The sequence below is a fragment of the Dermacentor albipictus genome, chromosome 9 (assembly GCF_038994185.2).
Source record: "Dermacentor albipictus isolate Rhodes 1998 colony chromosome 9, USDA_Dalb.pri_finalv2, whole genome shotgun sequence".
Classification (NCBI taxonomy): domain Eukaryota; kingdom Metazoa; phylum Arthropoda; class Arachnida; order Ixodida; family Ixodidae; genus Dermacentor; species Dermacentor albipictus.
The window spans coordinates 17,334,535-17,357,142 of record NC_091829.1 but is presented as its reverse complement, the minus strand read 5'-3'; the positions used below and the strand labels follow the sequence as shown (position 1 = coordinate 17,357,142).

Here is a 22,608-nt window from a genome sequence, read left to right as displayed (position 1 = left end):
TTATTTCTACTTTGTTACCACTTTACCTCCCCCTCCCCTCTCTCCCCAGCGTAGGGTAGCAAACCGGACGTTCCCCTCTGGTTAACCTCCCTGCCTTTCCTCTGTCTCTCTCTCTCTTGCCCTCATAGGTCCTTATTTTCTTGTTAGCGCAACAATGAACTCGATATCGATATCGTTCCAAGGCACAAAAATCAGCAACACCCGTCATTCATGCAGGTTGGTAATTGAATCACCATGCTTGCAGCTTCCGCAGACACTAGCACCACAGTTCCTTCCGATAATTTTTTCCCGAAAACTCTATGGCATTAGAAACGGTAGCTATTTGTGGCAAATCATTTGTTAAGTGTTACGTCGTCTGTTCCAGAATCAGGGCTCTCATTTCCGAAGCTGTTGACAAGCTAGTGATGTTCTTGGTGGCAACCAAACCACCAGCCGCGGCTTTGATAGCGAAATCATTATTAGCAAAGGTGGCCGTCCAGTGGCAGCAAAAGCATTTACGCACGAACAACATTTGCAATTTTCAAGTCCCACTATATTCTACCTGACCAGCCGCAGAAACCGAATACGCTTTGTTCGGCCAATATCAGATCCTTCCCGACCACCCCTGCGCATCGATGATGCTCGGGAAGTGCGTCAAAGCGAAGTATCGCTTCGAAGCATTCAACATCTGAACTGCGCAAGGATCCGTCCATCTTTTCTCATCACCGGCAGCTCCATCACGGGCAAAAAGAAGCCATTGCTCGGCACACAGCCGCTCCGTGCGCAGAGAAAGCACAAACCGCCACCGCGTTCGCTACGTCACACACGACGCAAAAGCCAACCCGCTCGCTCTCTTTCTCCCCCCTTCGTGACGTCATTGGGCGAGCAGCGCCATCTAGGGACGAATTCGCGCACCGTTTCTCGCCCTCGCTCTCTACGACTCTCCTCCAGAGCGCCCGCGCACCGGCCGGAGTTTAAATAGCCGCGCGTCCCAGTTCTGGGCGAAGACGCGCTCGCACGAAAGTTGCGACCACGTCGCAAACGATTCCCAACTCCGTCCACTCCCACGGGAGCTAATTTTTTTTTTATTTTTTGTGTTTGTTTTATTTTTCTTTGGTACCCCAGAGTTCGATTCCTGGTGTGGTGCGCGTGATAGCTCCGCCAACATCATCCGACCAACATCTGTTCTTCTCCGGGGCCCACCGCCCCCAGGGGAGCGCTCGGAGCCTTTGTGTGCGCGCTACGTTCGACTCTTCGACATCGCCTACACCTTCGCCGTCTCCGTACCTACGTGTCCGACGGCAACTCTCTTCGGGCGACGATCTGTTTGTGCGCTGTGTGAACCGGCGGCAGTTCGGCGACGGACTAGCGGACGCGAGAGGCGAGGACTTACTCGTTTCTTCGTCCAGACTACTCCTGTGCCCACCGGTGCCTTCCTGCCTGGACGTACGTGTTCGGTTGGCTACCGAAGACGCCGAGCTTATCGGCCAGCTAGGGAATTCCTCCTCACCCCCGCGTTACCCCGTGAAGGAGTCGACGCGGCCGGGTTTTAAAAAAAAGAAAGAAAGGCACTAACTGCTGTAAAAAGTGAAGGCCAAGAAAAAAAAAAAGACAGATTCTCGAATTCCTCGTCTATCTCCCCTCCTCAGCGAGGCTTGCTGCTTCTTAGTCATTGTGCAACGCGTCAATAATCATCCTCGAAAGACAGATAGAGTAACGAGGAAGAGGCGCCGGCTCCTCGCCTCTTAGTATCCCAAAAATTCCAGAACCTGAGAAACGGGTCTTCTGGAAGAAGCGCCCGCAGTTCTTGAGCAACGCCTACCTCCTTCTAAGTAGCGGCAGCGGCATCGGGTTATCTACGCTCACTCCCTCTATCTAAAACTGATCAGAGGAGAAAAACGAGAGTAGGGTCAACCTCGTGTCCGTGTTTTCTTTATGTAAGCTTGCTCGCACGAAAGAAGAAAAAAGAAAGGGTCTTCGGTTACCGCGAGCCAATCGCGAGCTTCTGTGCCGCCTGCGTAGTCTGCACCGTGGAGACCAGTGTGATTGGAATAACTACACTCTACGGAGAAGCACAGTGAACGTGAGCTGTCTTTCCTCCATTTCATCGCAAGAACCTGTGCCCCTTCTCGCGAAAGCTCGCCGAGAGGATAGGGGGGCGACAAAGTTGAGAGCCAATCAGGCTTCAACCACCGAGAGTACCACCGGAACAGCAGCGCAACCGAGCATTCTTTCTTTGTCATACTCCCGGCGGCTGCAAAGCACAAGTGGGGGCCCGAGAAGCAAAGGCAGGCAGGAGAGAAGACACGGGACTTCGTTTAACCGCCTCACGCCTCGATAGCGTGAAAGAAAAAGCGCTGAGGTCGAAGCGACGACGAGTCGACTTTTTCCCTCGCCCGTCCGAGCATCCTCTCCCAAACTCGCGGTCGATTTGAGCTTCGTGTTTGTTTTTCTTCTCCTTCCTCCGGCCTTCTGACTTCCTTCTCCCCGCTTCGTCGAAGCCATCTTCTTTCGTTCCCTCTGCGTTCTGTTTGCCGACGTCGACCGTGCGGGATTCCATCGCGTCAAGCCAACTCCGTCGCCTTTCCGCAAGAGCCGGACTCGACGGGGATCCGACGGGGAGGACCTCCTCTTCTCCTTCGCAACCTAGTCGACGACGACGCGCCACTGACTTCCGACTCTCGGTGAGTGGTAACACGACCCACTGACTCTTATTTGCATGTGGGTTTCCTCGCGAGTGCCGGCACGCGTTCTTAATCTCCCCTATACCTGGCGGTCCGCGATAGAAAAAAAAAAAATATGTGGCCGGACAATGCATCAGCGCGGTTTATTTCGGGCGGGTTGACCCTTTGGAATGCGAAGCATATTCTTTGTCTCATTCTTGGAACTTTGCGGTGCGTAGGCCGGTTCTTGTCCGACCCGTCGCCTTAAGAAAAAAATTAAAACAACGCGTGACAGACGTGGTAATGGAACCTGTGCCGTCGAGCACGGCAGCCGGGTGATGTAGCCATTGGACGACGATCGCTCTTTTGTTCTTTTTTTTTTAAATCTCTCGTTCCAAAACCAAGCAGTTCTTTGAAATACTCGGCGCATGCGCCCCGTACCACCTTGTCGCCTTCTTTCCTTGTGGCAGCTCGCGCTTTGAGGCGTCGTGTTAAACTGCACTGCCTCCGGGACTGCCCCACCATGCCCAGCACTTTCCTCGTAGCTACCCACGCTACGCATAAATTGCGCAACTTTGTACGGTCTTCACGATCGGCCAATTTATTTCAAGCTCTAACATTTCTTCGCGGAAGCACAAATGCCATCGTCGATTGTATAACACGTAGCTAGGGTCACTGATGACGTCTAATCCGTATTTATTTCGCTTGCTACGCGTGTCCACTACCTGGTACCTGTGTACCAACAGTCCCCGTGGCGTAGGCTCGCGTCGAACGGATGGCGTGGAAATCATGCCAGTGCTGCCGTATACCATCGTCTACAACGTGCTTGTAGTCGTGCTTCTGTCACCACACGCACGTACCCTCGCGACACACACACAAACTACTCAACTTGCGGGAACAAGCTGGTCCACCTGGTATCGTTTTGCAGAACCCCAAATAGTGCTGGATAGTCAGGTGCCCGCGAAGTCCTTCGCATAACAAAGATTCCCACAGTGCGTGAAATCTGTACAATTTTTTCGTTATTATTTATTCGCTACATGTAAAGAGACCCGCACTACATGCCTGACCTAGTCTCGATCGAAACAATGCAACATTTCTCTTGGGGACTGTGGGAATCCTGATTGACCTTCGCCGATAGACATGTTCAAAGTTTCTATTACCACGAGCCGACAAAGCTACCAATTGATAAGGACTTTTTTTTTGTTCGTTTTCATCTTCGTGTACTCTTGGTACTCGCGTGATCGATCCAGCAAGGAAGGGGCTCCCTGCCACCTCTGGACCCTTCTTGGTACTTCCGGATACGACTTAAGAGCGCGTCACTATGCGGTCATTTCCGTATTTTCTAGGCCGCTTTGTCCCTTTCGTTGTGCGAAAATGCGGCACTACGGACGCCCCTCTGCTCACGTGTGAACGGGCAGTGGCAGTTTGATTCTTATCGTCAGACGACTCTTAGGGAAGGCTACTTTTTAAGCGCCGAGTTATTGTTGCGCTGGAGATTGAATAGTATATACAATAGCCTGCGTAATATCAAAAAGAGGGGGAAAAACAAAACAAAAAACAAGCAGTAAATATGTCTAGCAAGACAGGACAAAAACAAGCGAATCCTACTCATCAGATCGTGGTTTTGGCACGTAAAACCCCATAATTTGACTTAAATTTCGACCATATGTAAGCGTATGTGAATGTTGTCAAGGTGGGCTCTGTATGTCTGTGTAAGGTCCTCCTTTAGAGAAATATTAATTAAAGCTTAAGCTAGCCGAGCGGCCCCGATGTGGAAGGGGGCCGTTTCGACTAAAACGATGCATGGTCCGCGCTTTCGATGTTCCGAGCGCAATGCATCACTCGCGGAAAAGGTGCGGAGTACGGCCGCAGTGCGCGATCAATGCACGCGTATTTTCAGGCGCGTCAAACACAGCTGCAACGCTCTCGCCGCATTCGTCATCGTAGCCTACGCTCACCGCCTGCACTGTCCGGCACGCGCTGCTGTTTCCACGAAAGCCTCGGCGCAGTTTCTTGGCTCACTGAACTCGAGCGAAAGTCTAGGAATAGAGAAGCTCCGAGGTTGAAACACCACGTTCGTAGCGCTAAAACACGGGGCAACATCAGAAGAGGCACAAGAAAACGTAACCTGCGTAGGTACTTCTTCCTTTTTTTTTTACCCCTATAATACGACATAGTTAGAAATTGACTCCGGTTTCCGTAAGCTTTCACTCCCATTTCAATGCTGCAAAGTAACTGCCACTCATTCGAGAAGGTGCATCCCGCTTTGCAAGGAAGACGTTGAGATTTCCGAGGTCTCGTAAGCGCCCGAACCATGTCATGGTGTGTAGAGTAAGCGGTCTCAATGGATCCAAGCAGTAAACCGAATACATCTGCGCCGCGCAAAACAGGCTCAAAGTCTAACATATGGTGGGCGGACGGAAAAGTACGCAGTATTTTTTTTATATATATAATGCAAGAACATACGAAATGTAAATGCCTCTCAACAAGATAATGAAATTTAGAGTCGCAAGAAAAAAAAATGCACACAAAGCAAACTGGTTTCATATAGCGACGGATAGGTTTCAACATTATCGGCACCACAGCCATCTTTTTTGTTTTCATTTTTCTTTAATGCATCGCTCGCGGAAAAGGTGCGGAGTACGGCCGCAGTGCGCGATCAAAGCACGCGTATTTTCAGGCGCGTCAAACACAGCTGCAACGCTCTCGCCGCATTCGTCATCGTAGCCTACGCTCACCGCCTGCACTGTCCGGACCGTGCTGCTGTTTCCACGAAAGCCTCGGCGCAGTTTCTTGGCTCACTGAACTCGAGCGAAAGTCTAGGAATAGAGAAGCTCCGAGGTTGAAACACCTCGTTCGTAGCGCTAAAACACGGGGCAACATCAGAAGAGGCACAAGAAAACGTAACCTGCGTAGGTACTTCTTCCTTTTTTTTTTACCCCTATAATACGACATAGTTAGAAATTGTCGTTCCACAAGAGGAAATCACTCGAAAAAGGTCAAAGAATTCGCCTGCAGAACCGATTGCTTCAGTAATTCATTTTTTCCTCGAACTATTCGAGAATGGAACCGTCTCAGTGCACACATTGTCGAGAAACCCACCATGCAGTCATTCTTAAGTGCTTTATAATTCCATCAGCCTTCAATCTTCAGCAACACTTATCATCTCGCGACATATGCTATGGTTCTCCCGCAAAATGCTTCGATAAGTGATGCATTACAGCAGTTTGACATACCGAACGACGCGCATGTGCAGCTTGAATTGACCATGTTCTGATTTTTTTCTTTCCTTGTCAACCGCTCTGTCAATATATCATTGTACAATTTTTATATCTGTAGCACGGGTTTGTATGCAAGCGACGTGCAAAGAATTGGTCTTTCGCTACTTTTCAGTGCGTAGTGCGAGCCTTGTGTAATGCGTTGTTGTCTTGTTATTTTTGATCATTTTTTCATATGTACTGTCCACTCCTGCCTACGGCCTTCTCTGAAGGCTGGCAGTATTTCTCAAATAAATAAATAAATAATGCAAGAACATACGAAATGTAAATGCCTCTCAACAAGATAATGAAATTTAGACGTTAGGATGGATAGTTGGGCGTGTTGGTTAAGCATGATTTCTGAAGTGAAGGCGCTAAAATGACGGTGGACAAAGAAGAAACACACACACACACAGGGCGTGTGTGTTTCTTCTTTGTCCACCGTCATTTTAGCGCCTTCACTTCAGAAATCATGCTTAACCAACACGCCCAACTATCCATCCTAACGTCGTATATTTCTTGTGCATCGGGCTCATCACTATGTGTTTCTTGGCGCCCTGTGTGTGTGTGTGTTTCTTCTTTGTCCACCGTCATTTTAGCGCCTTCACTTCAGAAATCATGAAATTTAGAGTCACAAGAAAAAAAAATGCACACAAAGCAAACTGGTTTCATATAGCGACGGATAGGTTTCAACATTATCGGCACCACAGCCATCTTTTTTGTTTTCATTTTTCTTTAATGCATCGCTCGCGGAAAAGGTGCGGAGTACGGCCGCAGTGCGCGATCAAAGCACTCGTATTTTCAGGCGCGTCAAACACAGCTGCAACGCTCTCGCCGCATTCGTCATCGTAGCCTACGCTCACCGCCTGCACTGTCCGGCACGCGCTGCCGTTTCCACGAAAGCCTCGGCGCAGTTTCTTGGCTCACTGAACTCGAGCGGAAGTCTAGGAATAGAGAAGCTCCGAGGTTGAAACACCTCGTTCGTAGCGCTAAAACACGGGGCAGCATCAGAAGAGGCACAAGAAAACGTAACCTGCGTAGGTACTTTTTTTTTAACCCCTATAATACGACATAGTTAGAAATTGACTCCGGTTTCCATCAGTTTTCACTCCCATTTCAATGCTGCAAAGTAACTGCCACTCATTCGAGAAGGTGCATCATGCTTTGCAAGGAATACGTTGAGATTTCCGAAGTCTCGTAAACGCCCGAACCATACCATGGTGTGTAGAGTAAGCGTTCTCAATGGATCCAAGCAGTAAACCGAATACATCTGCGCCGCGCAAAACAGGCTCAAAGTCTAACATATGGTGGGCGGACGGAAAAGTACGCAGTATTTTTTTTATATATATAATGCAAGAACATACGAAATGTAAATGCCTCTCAACAAGATAATGAAATTTAGAGTCACAAGAAAAAAAAATGCACACCAAGCAAGCTGGTTTCATATAGCGACGGATAGGTTTCAACATTATCGGCACCACAGCCATCTTTTTTGTTTTCATTTTTCTTTAATGCATCGCTCGCGGAAAAGGTGCGGAGTACAGCCGCAGTGCGCGATCAAAGCACGCGTATTTTCAGGCGCGTCAAACACAGCTGCAACGCTCTCGCCGCATTCGTCATCGTAGCCTACGCTCACCGCCTGCACTGTCCGGACCGTGCTGCTGTTTCCACGAAAGCCTCGGCGCAGTTTCTTGGCTCACTGAACTCGAGCGAAAGTCTAGGAATAGAGAAGCTCCGAGGTTGAAACACCACGTTCGTAGCGCTAAAACACGGGGCAACATCAGAAGAGGCACGAGAAAACGTAACCTGCGTAGGTACTTCTTCCTTTTTTTTTTTTTTTTACCCCTATAATACGACATAGTTAGAAATTGACTCCGGTTTCCGTAAGCTCCAAGCGACAGGCTTGCCCAAAACCTTCGGGACGTTTAACTGAATTGCTAAGCCTCGGGCAAATTATCTTTAGGCGGTGCGTTGACGCAACGTTTCTTCCAGCGCGCGTCGAATCAAAGGTTTCCGTTCGCTCGCGAACATGCCAGTGTTTGCGAACGTGCTCGGAATGTTCGACGCGGTTGTACTCACGTGTCCGTACTGGAGCGTGACGACGGCACGGCGAACTTTTTTTTTTTTTTCACGAGACCACCGGCGCAACGTATACATACGTATATGTATAAGCAATCGCAGCGCCGGGAACGACAAGTATATAGCTTCGGCGCGTATCTCAACGTTCGACGGAGTCTCGAGCGATGCAATTCCTGCAGCATTGGGCCTTGAGGTGTAGTACGTTCGCGACTCGAACGCGGGTCAAACTCCACGCACCGCGCGGAAGGTTAACGTCATAAGCGTTAACGTCGTGGTGCGTAATCGATTTCGAAGGCGACTCACTTTCGGGGAATGGCCCTCGGCACCCTATAGACGCGGGACGCCGCGCCTGGTCGCCGAAGGCGACCCCGCAGATTCATCGGACCGTGCTCCAGCTAAACGGTACGGCATTCGGGTCAGTGTTGACGTTGGTCTATATATGCCGATTAGTAAGCAGTCCTCACACATTCGTCCTTGTCGATTTCACCGGGAATCGTGCGTGCTGCAGCAGAAACTGTCCACTCAAGCTGGATCGAATTGAAGTGCTATCGTCCGAAGGTCGAAGCGTCAGACATCGTATTGACCGGCGTTGCTTAAATATTCCAGCTTGGAAAGTTTCGCCCAGAGGTCGAAGCGATTGTGTTAGGCAATGCGCAGTTGTCTCGAATGGATCGAGGTCTGTGTGTGTGTGGTGGATCTATACGCGCATTGTCGAAACGATCAGGAAACGCGCGCCCGCTATCGTTGTACAACTTGATAGCCCGTCACCTATGCGATCACCTCGCCCATGTTTTCACACCATAACGACTACGTGAACCGTTCGAGCGGGAGAAGTGACGGAGTCAATCTGCAGGGCCAACCCATAAAACTGCACGCAAGCTCATACTTATTCATTCGCTCACGCCCCTGGCCGACTCACTCTTGTTGCTGTAAAACAGTCAAAGGAGACCAGAGATATTTATTTATTTATTATTATCGCGTCGATGACGATTTGTTTCAAGGCGGCACTTCACTGGGAGCTTGGCGCCTTCGGTCAAGGTTAACGCGAGGAGCCTCGAATTGTGGTCCTCGTGTGTTCGATGCTCGCGATATCCCGACACCCCGCGTGCCCGTCCACCGAGTTCATCGATGTTCGTATAGACTATGCTCTCCTGCGTTTCGTCCTTGCTATGTCGTTGTGTTCCACCCTGCGTTACAAGACACTGACGGTCAGTTCAGCCGCAGAGTTTCATACGAAGGAGTCTTTTTATCAGCGAGACAATCTGAAGTGTGTCCGGTCCTCCTCCGAAGGCTGCGCGCGAGAACTCGCTCAAGTTTCCGAGCGTCGCAATATTCAAATTCAAGTTTATTTACCAGACAATATGCTGGAAGGTCCGCTGGGCTAAAAGCCGTAAAAACGGCTTGACGGGGCCCAGGTAACCGATACGTGGCAGCGGCTATACAAGGTGCGGAGGAAAAGGACTAAGATACACTGTTACAAAGGCAAAAACGAAAAAGATGCAGAATACACTGCGTAATATAACATTCATAAATCACACAAATACACTTGAAACACAATGCACATGAAAATGCATATGCAAATTTCGACACATAGTACCGCATATTTACACTCACACTGACACATTGCGACGCGATCGCACCGTGCCGTAGTTCAGCGGTGCCACGACGGTTCCGCAAAAACTACATACGCTGTACATTGCTTTTGATCACAATAAATAAATAAATAAATAAATAAATAAATAAATAAATAAATAAATAAATAAAAAATAAATAAATAAATAAATAAATAAATAAATAAATAAATAAATAAATAAATAAATAAATAAATAAAGGAGGACGTACCGCGGCGAACGTGCGTACACTCCCACCCAGGGCGTCCTCCGCGCGGTCGCCCCAGCCAACCGTGACACTTAAGGGCTGGGAATTTAAAGAGATAACAAATTCGCGTCGCCAGAAGAGCTAGAGCGTGCAAACGAGGAAGGGACGTCATATACGGCACGCGTTACAAGGACGCGAGTGCTCCTCGACTGTCTACCCGCGTGCGCGCGTTGTTTTTTCTCGCAGCATTTCGCTTCGGAACCCCAGCGCCTCCTGTACACCGGTGTGACGTCACAGATTTTTCTTTTTAAATCGTACTTAGGCCGTTGTGGCTTAAGTAAAAGATTCTCGAAACTTGCTAAGCTCAGTGTTTGGCTACCTGGCTACCTTAAAATACAATGCAGTCCGTCTACACCAAAAAAGAAGAAAGCTAAGCCCGAAAAGGCGCTGTCAAAATCTATGACGTCACAGCGAGCTGGTGCGAGAACTTCAATGTGGCGTCGCCACCAGCCTTTTATTTTTCCGTTCTTTCTGACCTTTCTTCTTTTTATTTTACTTTTTTAGTGTTGCGGAAGGGTAATTTACTGACACAGCTACAATTGTTTTCTTCTCGAGATCCCTTTAAAGAGCAACTAAGGAGCAAAGTTAAATAAGTTTAGGCCGGCAAAGTATACTCATTTAAAACATAATTGCCGTGCATTTGGCAAGGACAAAAAAAGAAAGGCCCAACGTCCCTCACTCGAATTTCGCGCCGGAGCCTCAGACGCCAGAACAGTAGACGGTGACATCACGGATTTCAAAGCACTGTCTCATATTTTGTGCCATGTTATAGCGCAGGGAAGATTTCTGTGTAACCTTTTTCTCTATAATTCGATGTAGTGGCAAATCAGTTCCGCGGAAGCACGCAAGGTATAGAGAAAGGTTCACGAAAAAGAGTAAATTGTCATCCACCCAACTGTATACACTAAGCTACACTAAATTCGCCTGGGTTTCCTTTGCAACTTCGTGCTGCACAGGCGGGCGGATGACATTTTTTTTTCCTTCCGCAATGCGGTGTAGTCATCTGAGTCGCCGTACCTTCGAAAGTAAAAAAAAAATAAACAAACAAATAAAAATAAACAGAAGACTAACCTTGCTCAGTTGTTCATATACGCGTGCGTTACCCTTCATCTCTGACGGAAGGACAAGGAAGACACAGGAAGACGTACCCGTTTCTACAGTCATTGTAGCCACGTGCGGAGATACGCGCCTGTTCCGAGCAATGCGGAACATACTTCCGCGAGCGCGCTCCTGCACCCGGCAGCAGTCCCGGAAGAGAGAAAAAGCCGCACGGCGCGGCCTAGTCGTGAAGTCTAGAATCGCTTCCTCACGATGACGTATACGATGCGTGTGACCTGCACACTGACCGTGTACGCACACGTTGCCCCATTCAGTCGGCCTCCTTAAGCCTTAGCCGAAGCCTTAGCCGCCGCCCTGTATTCACGGCATCGTTAGCCGCCCGGACGTAAACGCCGCCGGTCGTACGAGCGTTTTTTTCTCTTCGATGAAGCCGGTTTTCGGGGCACATAGGTTGGGGCCGGCGATGGAGTTTGGCAAATCGTTCTCTGAACGCCCTGCCCGTTTCGGCGATCGTTAGAACGGCTCAGGTACACGTGTAGACGGTCAGCGAATGACAACAGGAAAGTGGTTGGCCGTCGAAGGAGAATGATATAGAAAGGAGGACGGCACCTGTTGTTCCCGATATAGTCTTTTCCAGGACCCCAAGTTCCTGACAGGGGGTCGTGTAACGTAGATATAGTACGGCCCGTTTCTCCAGTGAACCCAATAAGGCGATTTCGAATAGAGTCAGGGCAACAATTGGCTTCAGCCGATCCGGAGGACCAGGTCGTCGCCTTAGAAAGGGATATTCAACAACGACCATTCTCAGCGCCACCAATCGGGCAACTGAGAAGTCTGCAGAATATAACCAACCTGTATTCGTGCCTTTCATGCTCGGATTACTAGAAGGTGTTCGCTGTGTTCTGCAGGCACGGCTCGTGTGCAAATGTCGTCCCAGGTGGGAGAGCCCCTTCAAGCGTTGCCGCGTTTTGTTCTCCCCTCTTACGTGCGAAGATGAACACTTGAATAAAGTACTCAATTAAATTCAGTAGAAGCGCCAGCAGTTACGGCAGCGCTGCACAGTCAACGAGTGGAGAAAGCATTCGCGAATGTCACGGGCAATATCTTCAGAAATTACAATTAAAGTCAACAGAACTGCAATATTTGTTTAACTTTATCGGGGGGGGGGGGGTAATTGTCAATGTGACACGTTCCAGATCTAATCGTAAAGAATACTACTATCTGCGGACGTCCACGTCACATTCCAACTGTAGCGTGGTGGCGACAATAAGCTGTCCTCTTTAACGGTGGCCCATGCCGTACGTACGACCCTTACAATTTTTTATAGAAAGTCTATAGACAGTCTATAGACTGTCTATAGACTTTCTATAAAAAAATTGTAAGGGGAGGCTCTGCCAGCACCCCGTCGCCAGTTAAACTCATCGACGACACGCGGACCACTATACCGAGACAGCGCCACAACGGAAGGAAAATGGCCGGCCGCCAGTGACGAACAGGGGATAGCCGTTCGCAATCCAGAGCGTCCTGCCGGCTTCGTCGAGGTCCTCGCATTCACACGCACGTATACAGGTGCCTTACATATTCGCGACACCGCGGCGGCACCCTCGCCTACCTCGCAACGTGACTCAACTACGGCGATACAGAAGCGGCACGAAAATGGCTGCCGCCCAGCGTGGTATGGGGAAAGGGTATCGTTGACCACGTGCGGGAGCCTCCCTTCCCTGCCCGGCGGTACTCTCGCTCGCTTGTCAGATACATACATATATATAATGTCCGGTTCCCTGCGGCACCGGCAGCCGTCGCGTCCGCATGGGGGAGCGCTTGTTTCCGCGAAAAGGCAACCTGCTGCCTGCCTGACTGCCCGCTTGAATACGCATCGCCGGTACTTAGCGCTCGCGGTTCCTCCACAGAGCGGCTGCCTGGAAAGAGCAGGCGACCAAAAAAATATATATATGTAGGCCAGCTTCGAAGGCGACGACCTCATCAGATAACGGTGTGCTGCTGCTGCTGTTGCTGCTTGGCTGCTGCTGCTCTCGCCGTTACTCGGGAGGCGAGCTGCCAGTGGCGATGGTGGTCTACACGCGTATAGGAAACCGTCCCCGAGACGGGCCTCAGCGCAGAACGGCTCGCCTTGAGAGACTCGCGGGGGTATGGCGCCGGCATGCGTGGGCGCATCTTGCCGCGCCATTTCCCTGTTCATTTAAACAATTTTAATTAGGGGCCCTTCTCTGTCCTCTCGGCGGCATACTAATTGCGGACGCTTCCCAGCCCCTCCGTGGCCTGAGACACGCTAGAAAAAGAAAAGAAAGAGTAACAGAAGGACGAGTATATTGCGGACGAGCGTAGGACCACATGACAAGCTAAGGGCGCTCAGTAATGAGACCATTCTTTTAAATACCGAGGCAAGATTGTCCTGGTCAGCGCGCGGCCTCGTATGCAAGAGTATATAGTAATTACTTTTGCATACGAGGCAAACGCTGGATTTGTAGCCCTGCCTAACTGTGTTCTGCTGACCAAAGTGTGTTGAAAGACATACGCCGGTCGGTGCAAGAGCTGGCAGGTATGCGTAATGTTCACGTTCGAAAATCGCAAATGAAATACATCTTCGAGAACAGCGGGAGCAAATTGAGCGGCGGTGCGGTTTTCCCCTCGATAGCCATAAGTACAGGCAGTTACGCGATTGTGTCACATTGTGCAAAGCTGAATCTGAAAATATAGCCCGCGAGACGATACTCTCGAGCAAAGCTCCCACAGAAAGCGTGGCTGCACAATCAGTCGCGAGGAGGAAACGACTGCAGTAGCAGGATAAACTGCAAAACGAAAAATAAACGACTCGGAAAGAAGATGGAAGCGATGTATGCTAACGACACTATGCGAACGACCAGCAATGCGAAGTTGTTTTCACTAAAACACTCGGGTGCGGCATCATCTCGTTTACGACAACGCCCTCTCTCTCTCTCTCTCGGTCGCTCGTTGGTTCGTTCGTTCGTTCGTTCGTTCGTTCGTTCGTTCGTTCGTTCGTTCGTTCGTTCGTTCGTTCGTTCGTTCGTTCGTTCGTTCGTTCGTTCGTTCGTTTTTAGCAAGGCCACGACGCCTTGTGCATGGCAATGTCCATCTACTGAAATGAACCTGGACTGCTTGTGTACAGAAGACCTGTAATTACATGAAAGGTTGGTTGATGCGGCTCTCGTAATAGATTGCGTTTCTGTCGGCAACGCTTCTTCGTTCGCACGCCGCTCGCCCGCAACGACACCTGCAGCGAAGCCATCACTGACACAATTTGCGCGCAGTTGCTGACACAATTCTCTCGTTTTAACGAAGAAGCGCGCATAACGAAGTGAGGCGTAGAAGAGCGCGACGGCTGCGCGGTCTTCTCAACGAAAGCGATAACTCAGTTCGAGCCTTTGAACAAGCATGACAGCTAGCTGTTCGTGCCGTGATCGCGACACAATCGTGCGTAGACGCAGCGAGCGACGAAGTGAAACTCCTTTGTGAAAACCGAAGCTCTACGGTTCTGTGTGTGTGTCTGACATTCTACAAATCTGTCACTCATACCGCTCTACTTTTTTTTTTTTCTGAGTAGTACAGATCTGAATGAGACCTTGTAAATAACATATGTATGTATGTGTGTCGGTAGGTGGGTTTGGCGTTTGTGTGGCTATGATCGTTCTTTATATTGCATTTCTCAGCCGACACCTGCAGTGCCGTGCCGGCAACTCTCAATCGAGCATATCATTAAGGTCATTCTAACCGCGAAGTCACAGACACGCACACGTTTTCACGTCACTGTTTCGCTAGGGCGACGAATGATTCTTTTGTAGTAAGGTCTTGAACATTGCTGACAAACTGTCAGCGAAAGATGGAGGAGGAAAAAAAGGGGAGGTGACGAAACCCTTGTCTGCAGAGTCGCTTCTTATAATGCGACTACAAAATTTTCATATTTAGAAAACACGTTTAGCACTCCTCATCTAGGAACTGCTGAAGTGAATAAAGCGAAGTTTATGCAAATGTCTATGCCGAGTGATTTTCTAAGGAGCCTAAACGTACACTTCAAATGCCATAAGTATATGCGAAAAAATGGACAAAAACAAAAATGAAGGAACCTTGGTAGGGCAGAGGCTGTCTATTGTCAAATGACCACAAACTTCCTCCTCTCGAAAGGGGGTAAAAAAGAAAGACATTATTGAAATGAAAATAAATTTAAGATATTTAGTCACAATGTAATGGTTGACGCCTACTACTTTTCTTGTAACAGTAATAAGAATTTTAAAAAAATTATTGTGAGAATTTCATTTCAACACATCGCGTAGAAATATTGCAGTGCAAAAGATATTGTTTACGTGCGGCGCTTTCAGTGAAAATTACACGGTATGCTTTTCACGTATCGCCCCCCTCCCCTCCACTTGGGCTCTGTAAGGTATCTTTATATAAAATACAATAAAATGTTATGTTTAGTATGCGAGCAACATCAGCGGCCACATTGTGCCTCGATGGCCGGTATGCAAATGACAAAGGCTCTTTCGAGTAGCGTGCGACATGGGAGCGGGTTTCAATCGCGTCGCCTGTCTTGCGCAACGTTCGCTGCTTATGGTCTGCCGTCGCGGTCACGTGGAAACGTGTAAATCAAGAGAGTATGCCCCGTATTGTTGCATGCCCGCCTGCTTATCAATGCTTACGTGCTGCGTTGTCGTTATACATTGTACCAATGAACACGTGACACATTTGTTTGTTTATCTACTGCCCGACGCAGTTTAAAACATCAAAACGTTCGAAGTCTGCATCGCAATTCCGACATTCGTCCCCTGGTGTTTGTAATCTATACACTCGGCAATCGGAGAAAATCCATGGTGTTTATAATCTAATTAATACTCGGCAATCGGACAAATTGTGTGCATAGCGAATGGTTAGCACGTCCTAAGGTACCTAAGAAAATAAGATCCGCGATGGTTGCTCAGCGGCTATGGTGTTGGGCTGCTGAGCACGAGGTCGCGGGATCGAATCCCGGCCACGGCGGCCGCATGTCGATGGGGGCGAAATGCGAAAACACCCGTGTACTTAGATTTAGGTGCACGTTAAAGATCCCCAGGTGATCGAAATTTCCGGAGTCCTCCACTACGGCGTGACTCATAATCAGAAAGTGGTTTTGGCACGTTAAACCCCATAATTTAAAAAAAAAGAAAATAAGAACCGTCTGCAGTAAAACACGTTGTGAGGCTGGCTAGTTGGTGCATAGCTTTCAATAGATGAAGCGCCAATAGTGACGGCACACAGGAAGGAACAGAGACAGGACAAGGCGCTTCCTGTCTGTGCTCCTTCCTGTGTGCCGTCGCTATTGGCGCTTCATCTATTGAAAGAACCCTGTAGCTAAAAAAAAAAAAATCCTGTCTAGGGAAACCTGTGTCTTTTTTTTACTAACTTTTGAAGCAAGCACTACGAAGTTTCCTTGAAGAACGCATGTCCCTCGGAGAAGCGCAAGGTGTGTGGTCGCGACCGATGTCGTCTGGACCGCGCGATCGTGCGACCAGACGACATGCGTAGGCGTAGACGGCTCCCAAAGTGAGTACCCATTCAAGAAAGTCCGTGCGGCGGCGCAAAGTTTCGCAATCGGCCGAAGTCGCAAACAAACAAACAAACACACGCGCGCGCACAAACACGTGACTACGAAAACAGGTCAGATCGGAAGGCTGGCCGTGGCCTGGTCTCTCCCCCCTCACCTTCAAACTCCCGCGCATACTTGTTGTTGTTGTTATTGGGTCTTTTTTTTTTTCGGAGGAGGAGAACGTCGACGTGCGGCTCCCGCGGTGTTATTTCGAACTGCGTCCTTGGTCACTCTCGTTTCTCTACTCACCATTCAATGGCCGCTTGCTCGATTGTTTCGGCTGTGTAGCTGGCCTACTTGGTTCCAAACGGCATTGGGCATCGCCTTGATATCGCCTTCCGAGCTCTGGAGTTTGCGAGTCATTATGTCGATGCCTGTTGGCGCGCGTGGTTTTTAGGCTGTTTTACCGAAGCTTTACAAGTTGGTTATCTTCTTATTGATTCATTTCGCTTTCCCTCTCTCTCTCTCTCTCTCTCTCTCTCTCTCTCTCTCTCTCTCTCCACAGCGGCGCTGTTTTCATTTTCAATCGCTTCGACGATTGGGAAGATGCGCGTCTGACAGCCGCAATAAGTAGTGGTGACACAGACAAGAAAAAAACAGAAACAAACTGTGCAGGTCTTGTGTGGGGGAAATAATTTCCAGAAGAGAGCAGCTCTGATGTGCGTTCCGCGGGTAGCCCATATCCGTAGGAAAATGTCACGTTTGTTGTTCGTGCATAACCTTTTAGCACATGAACTAAACATTTCGCATCCCACAATACATAAACAGCTACCGTCTAGACGAACACACCACACCGGAAGTCATTTACTGGAACCAATTTTTGCAAGAACTGAAACCTTAAAACGCAGTTTTTTCCCGAGGACCGTTTCCGACTGGAACTGTCTTCCGGGGCCATTTTCAAGTCCCCTAATTTTGTTAAAGTTCTAGAAGAGCACTTGTTTGAGTGAATGAGTGCTGTATATGTGCGTATACGTGTATATATGTAAAGATATGTATATGTGTATGCATATTTTTCTGCTTGTTTATTAGCGGCAATCTCTTAAACTGCCTCTTGTTTTAAGCGCCTCTTTTCTTTTTTTCCTTTTTATGTCACAGTGTATTTCCATGCCTTGTATAGCCCCTCCTGCATGGGCCATAAACGTTGGCCTGCAGTATTCTGAAATAAATAAACAAATGAATAAATATAGAATAACAGGCACAGCAAAGGTTGCCACAAAGGGTGCACGAAGTTTTGCGAACGCAGGCTCAGTTCCTGTGGCCCTGCCAAGCAAGTGTAGCAGCCGGAGGCTGCTACAAGATCGAACCGGCTTTTGTTAGTCACTGTAGATGGACAAAGCTGACCCTATACTTTTCGGGCAGCCAGCGTTTCAGGTCAGCTGACGGTCAGCCGGGGTCAGGTTAGTAGCCAAATCGACGACGCAAGTTCACAGAAGCCGATCTCACGAATCTTGCGACGGGGAGACGTTGAAGGCTCATAAAAAAATCAGCCGGCTCTATAATTGCAAAAAAAATAAAGAAAAGTAAACAAGGAACCAGGAAAGGAGAGAGCTAGACGAAGAGTACAGCAAAGGGCACTGAATCACGCAATCATGCATGAAAATGCAATGACGCTCGTCTGCCTTGCTTGACGTGCGCGTCTACCTTGCTTGACGTTCCTCTCGTGACTCGCCGTGCAGTTTCCGGACACCATCAAATCCTGTAATCTTTTTTTTTTCTTCATAATTTTACTGAGGTCCAACCAATCGACGAACCAGGAGGAGGCTCTGTGGTGTAGAGTGCAGTTGTGGAAGGGAGTCGCTATCTGCCACCCACAGTGGTGGCGTATATACAGTGGCTTTGGCGTTGCGCTGCCAGGCCCGAAGGAACGGGATCCGAATCCCGGCCGCATTTCCAAGGAGCCGAAATGCTAGACCGGGCCTGTGTGCATTGTACGGATGCACGGTGAAGAATCTCGCGCGGTCAAAATCAATCCGGAGTCGCCGCACTAAGGCGTGCCTCGTAATCGAATCGCGATTTTTGCACGTCGGAGAAAACTCCTTAGAATGTTATTATTATCATTATTATTGGACCATCTGTCAAATGTCAGTCGCTTTTTTTTTTTTTTTGCGTGCACGTTTCCGCCTCGACTCATGCATCGCGAGGCGCGCAGTATATGCGTCACAACACTCATCGCAGGCGCGCAGTTAGGCGATGAGTTAACGGCTGGGCAGCTGTGTGCAGGCACAACTCTTTTTCCTAGAACGAGCAAGCAAGATCGTTGGGAAACGAAGCACTGGAGGAGCGTGCCGAGAGTGATGAACGCGCTTTTGACAACGCTGCCGACGCAGAGGGTGAGGGATAAAAAAAAAAGGATGAGGGAAGACAGACAGGTGAACCATTCGGTCGAGAGGCCTGTCTCTCTGTTATTTGTGTTTTTTTTCTTTTTTTTTTCGAGCTTGCGAGTTTAATCGATAGATGCCGCAGGTATAGAGCGCCTCGTCGTTGCCGTTTGCGCCGACCTTTATCGCCATCGCGTCCCATTAAATTTAACTGTTTCGCGATGATTTTTAGTGCAACTACTGAAATTTTGGCGCTGTCTTTAAATGACAACGTTACTGTCTTCTATATCCCCGATATTGTTTGCTATATGACCTTTTATTGAACTGATATGGGAGGTCCGGTCTGCAGTTTCTAACGTTAGGATAGTAGAACTTGTTGTTGGGCGAGTTGGTAGATATTAGCGAACATTGTTTAACTGCGCGAACAAACGAACCACAATGACAGAGAGGGACAAGGACGGGCGCAGACTTGCAACTAAAGTTTATTCCACAATGTACACATATAAGTACTCAGCCGACATGCACCACTGCGCGTGCGCGAAAAAAAAAAACGCAAAGGTAAAAGAAAAGTAAAACCTTGTATAAGCGAAACGCGACCTACCTACGCTCGTCAATAAACCTCATCTCACTGTTATGTAAATAAACTGAGGTGTCACTGACATATTGTTGCCCCTTCTTTCTGATTTCTGCGCCCGTCCTTGTCCCTCTCTGTCTTTGTGGTTCGTTTGTTCGCGCAGTTAAACAATGTTCCCTAACGTTAGGACATGATTATACATATTCTCCGACGTGCAACTACTGTTGTATCCACGCTAAAACAAATTGATTGATTGATTGATTGATTGATTGATTGATTGATTGATTGATTGATTGATTGATTGATTGATTGATTGATTGATTGATTGATTGATTGATTGATTGATTGATTGATTGATTACTGTCACTGTGCGTGCATCCGGAAGAGGTTTTCGCATGAAAAAGAGCCAATCGTGTCCACTCAGCGTCCAAGCGATCCGCTTGTATGACTTTTCATAAATTGTGCCGATCGCACGTAGCCAACTGCATGCGGTAGTACAGACTGTTTCCTTACTTGTCACACATCGAATCTAGCCAAGCGTTACTTCGGACAGACATTTCCGTGTTTTACAGTCAAGGTCTCAGTTACACATTGCAAATCCAACTATTAGGAATAGTAATCTCGCCCTTACGGAAATGCAGCCTTCGCGGCAGAGCGTGTAACCCACGACTTCGGGCTCAGGAGTACAACGCCACTCTACGTAACCACTAAACCAACGCTACCGGTGCATCTAGTATTATGCGTTCTGACAATTCAAGGCCGTTCCTCCGTCAGGCGCTTTTTTTTTTTTTCCGACGCGTATTCGGCGCGACGTCGATTTGACAGGTCAAGACATCGCAAGGCGCGCGGTTGCGCCAGCATTTCCGCGAATACATGAGCGTAACCGCATAAGAAATTGGCACGGAGAAAGAACGCAAGAAAGGGGGGGCGATTAAGAAAAGAAATAAATAAAAGGCGGTTAGGCGACGTATATTAGGCGCTGATACTTCGGCTTTCTTTCAGTGCACGTTTCTTTTACACTAATTACGCAAGAAGTGGCGCCGCTTTAAGCGCGGTCTGCGCACCTGCGAGACCATTCACTTGTCCAGGTGACGTCGGCCGAAAGCTCGTCTAAGCGACAGCTTCACACGGCCGCCGCAGCCGAGCGAAGCCTTTTTATTGCTGGAACTGCGCCAAACGATTATTCGTCGGTAAAAGCGGCGAGCGAATTAGGCGGTCGCCGCAAGGAGGTAGTATATAGCACTCGACGACTTCTCGCGGTGTACACAGCTGAATGTGCACCTCCGAAGCGACGTTCTCTCGTTAACTGCGACAGCGCTGCGGAATTCAGAACTGCAGCTCGCTGCGTCCGAAGATCCTTTTCGTTACACCGTCGCAGCCTACGGGCCTCGTTTTCCCCAATCTCGTGGCCAACATAAACGGAACTTTTCGTGGTAACAGACGAAACGATAAGACGAGTGATACATACGGGAGTGCACGACACGACCTCTGCCTCGAAGTGTCATCTCAGTCTTTCGTGTCTACCGACTAAATGTTTAAGAAAGAAAGAAAGAAAGAAAGAAAGAAAGAAAGAAAGAAAGAAAGAAAGAAAGCGCGAACGATTCTGGTGCACGAGGTATTGGCCTCGAGCTCCACCACTGGAAAAGCTGGCGCCACCGTCGGCGTGACGTGCTAGGAGGGATCACGTGGACATAGCGGCCGCGTCGGCTGCTTCGAGCGCGGCGAAGCGAGCTGAAAACGAGAGTTTAAATTCCCTCGTACGCTGCGGTCCTCATTTAGTGGCGAGATTTTCCCGCTTCGAGTGTCTCCTTTACAACGCTTGAAAGCACTACAATAGGTAGTGGCTGCCTTTGAAGGCGCACAACATGGTAGGCTACTGCTCGGTGCCGCAATGCCGGACGCACGCAACGGAGCACAGTGTCAGCCTTATTCACACGTAGCCGCAGGACAAGAAGCTGTGGGAAGCTTGGCTCGCGAAACATAAAACCGGCAAACAGTCATCGGCTACAACTCGGGTATGCAGCAAGCACAGACGCGAGGAAGATTTCTACTACGGCGCCCGGTCTGCGATGTTCTGAAAACGCGCACTGAGACGCTCGCCCGAGTCCGCTGCCCGACTAATGTCATGACGGTTTGGTCTATGAACTTGTCGATGCTATAGATACTGGCAAGTTCAGTGGAGTGGAAAGGCAGCGGTAAGAAGCACATTTAAAAAAAGCATATGGCATATGGTCATGTTTGTGTTATGAATTAATGCACTGGATTACAAAAAAGGAGCAGCGGGGAATCGCACGCTGAGAACACCGATAAACATACAGTGCGACGCAACTCGAGAAATAGTATTGAAAGGTAAAAGAATTTAGAAGAAAAAAAAGATTGAATCGTCGCGACGTCACATCACAGTCTCCGTAGGCGTCGAAGTCTCTACAATGAAATTATTTTTGAACAGCTGTGATAGCGCCCACGCAACAATGGTTGCTTGTATACTGTCAAGTGCTCATATTCTGCGGCCTAAAGCTCATGGCACGGTGCGAAAACGCGCGCGCGGTGAAAGGGAAACAGTGCGCGGACAAGCATGCAGACGCGCATGCTTGTCCGCGCAGTCGGTCGCTTCGAATCTGCGCGATCGCTGCATTGAGGCTTAATTCTATTACGCTCCATTTAGTTATACAAACACTATAATAACATATTTCAGATAGTTTGCTCTCAGCGTTTACCTACCTTTCACGCAAGAAGCCGGTTCGGGAGACTCCATCGCGGCGACCGCGCGCAGTGGCGTTCACTGTACGTATTCGGTAAAGAGATGGCGTCTGTAAACGATTGTGTGCGTTCAGTTTGCCCAAGATTATTATTTAGACAGTAAGAAACTTCTCTCGTTTCTAAAGTACTTACAGAAATGTCCGGGAGAGCTCGCGCGTGCTGTTTTCAGTGAGCGCTGACAGCAAAACCTATGAGGAGCGTGCCACGTGATCCCTCATACTACGCCAGCGAGGCGCTTCGGATAGATGGCGACTCCGTAACTCCTCGCCGCCAATACGGCGACCGTGCGGAAGCCGTGACCTCGGGACATCCGCCGTGTGGACCTGGGGAAGCACAGAACGCGAGGCAGCAACAGGAGCGGCAGCGTTTGAGTACCGCGGCCAGGATGGGCGCGCAGAAAAAGAAAAGAAAGAAGAACAAACAGACGAGGTAGAATCCTATC

At 48.9% G+C, this 22,608-nt stretch overlaps 1 protein-coding gene across 1 annotated transcript in view; it reads left to right on the top strand.

Annotated features, from left to right (window-relative positions):
• Positions 1-2,121: 2,121 nt before the first annotated feature.
• LOC135903717 (very long chain fatty acid elongase AAEL008004-like) overlaps positions 2,122-22,608 on the top strand; it is a 96,405-nt gene continuing 75,918 nt past the window's right edge. Inside the window, exon 1 of the mRNA XM_065434092.1 lies at positions 2,122-2,663. The gene's annotated coding sequence lies outside the window, so the exon portion shown is untranslated. The remainder of the gene's footprint in view (positions 2,664-22,608) is intronic.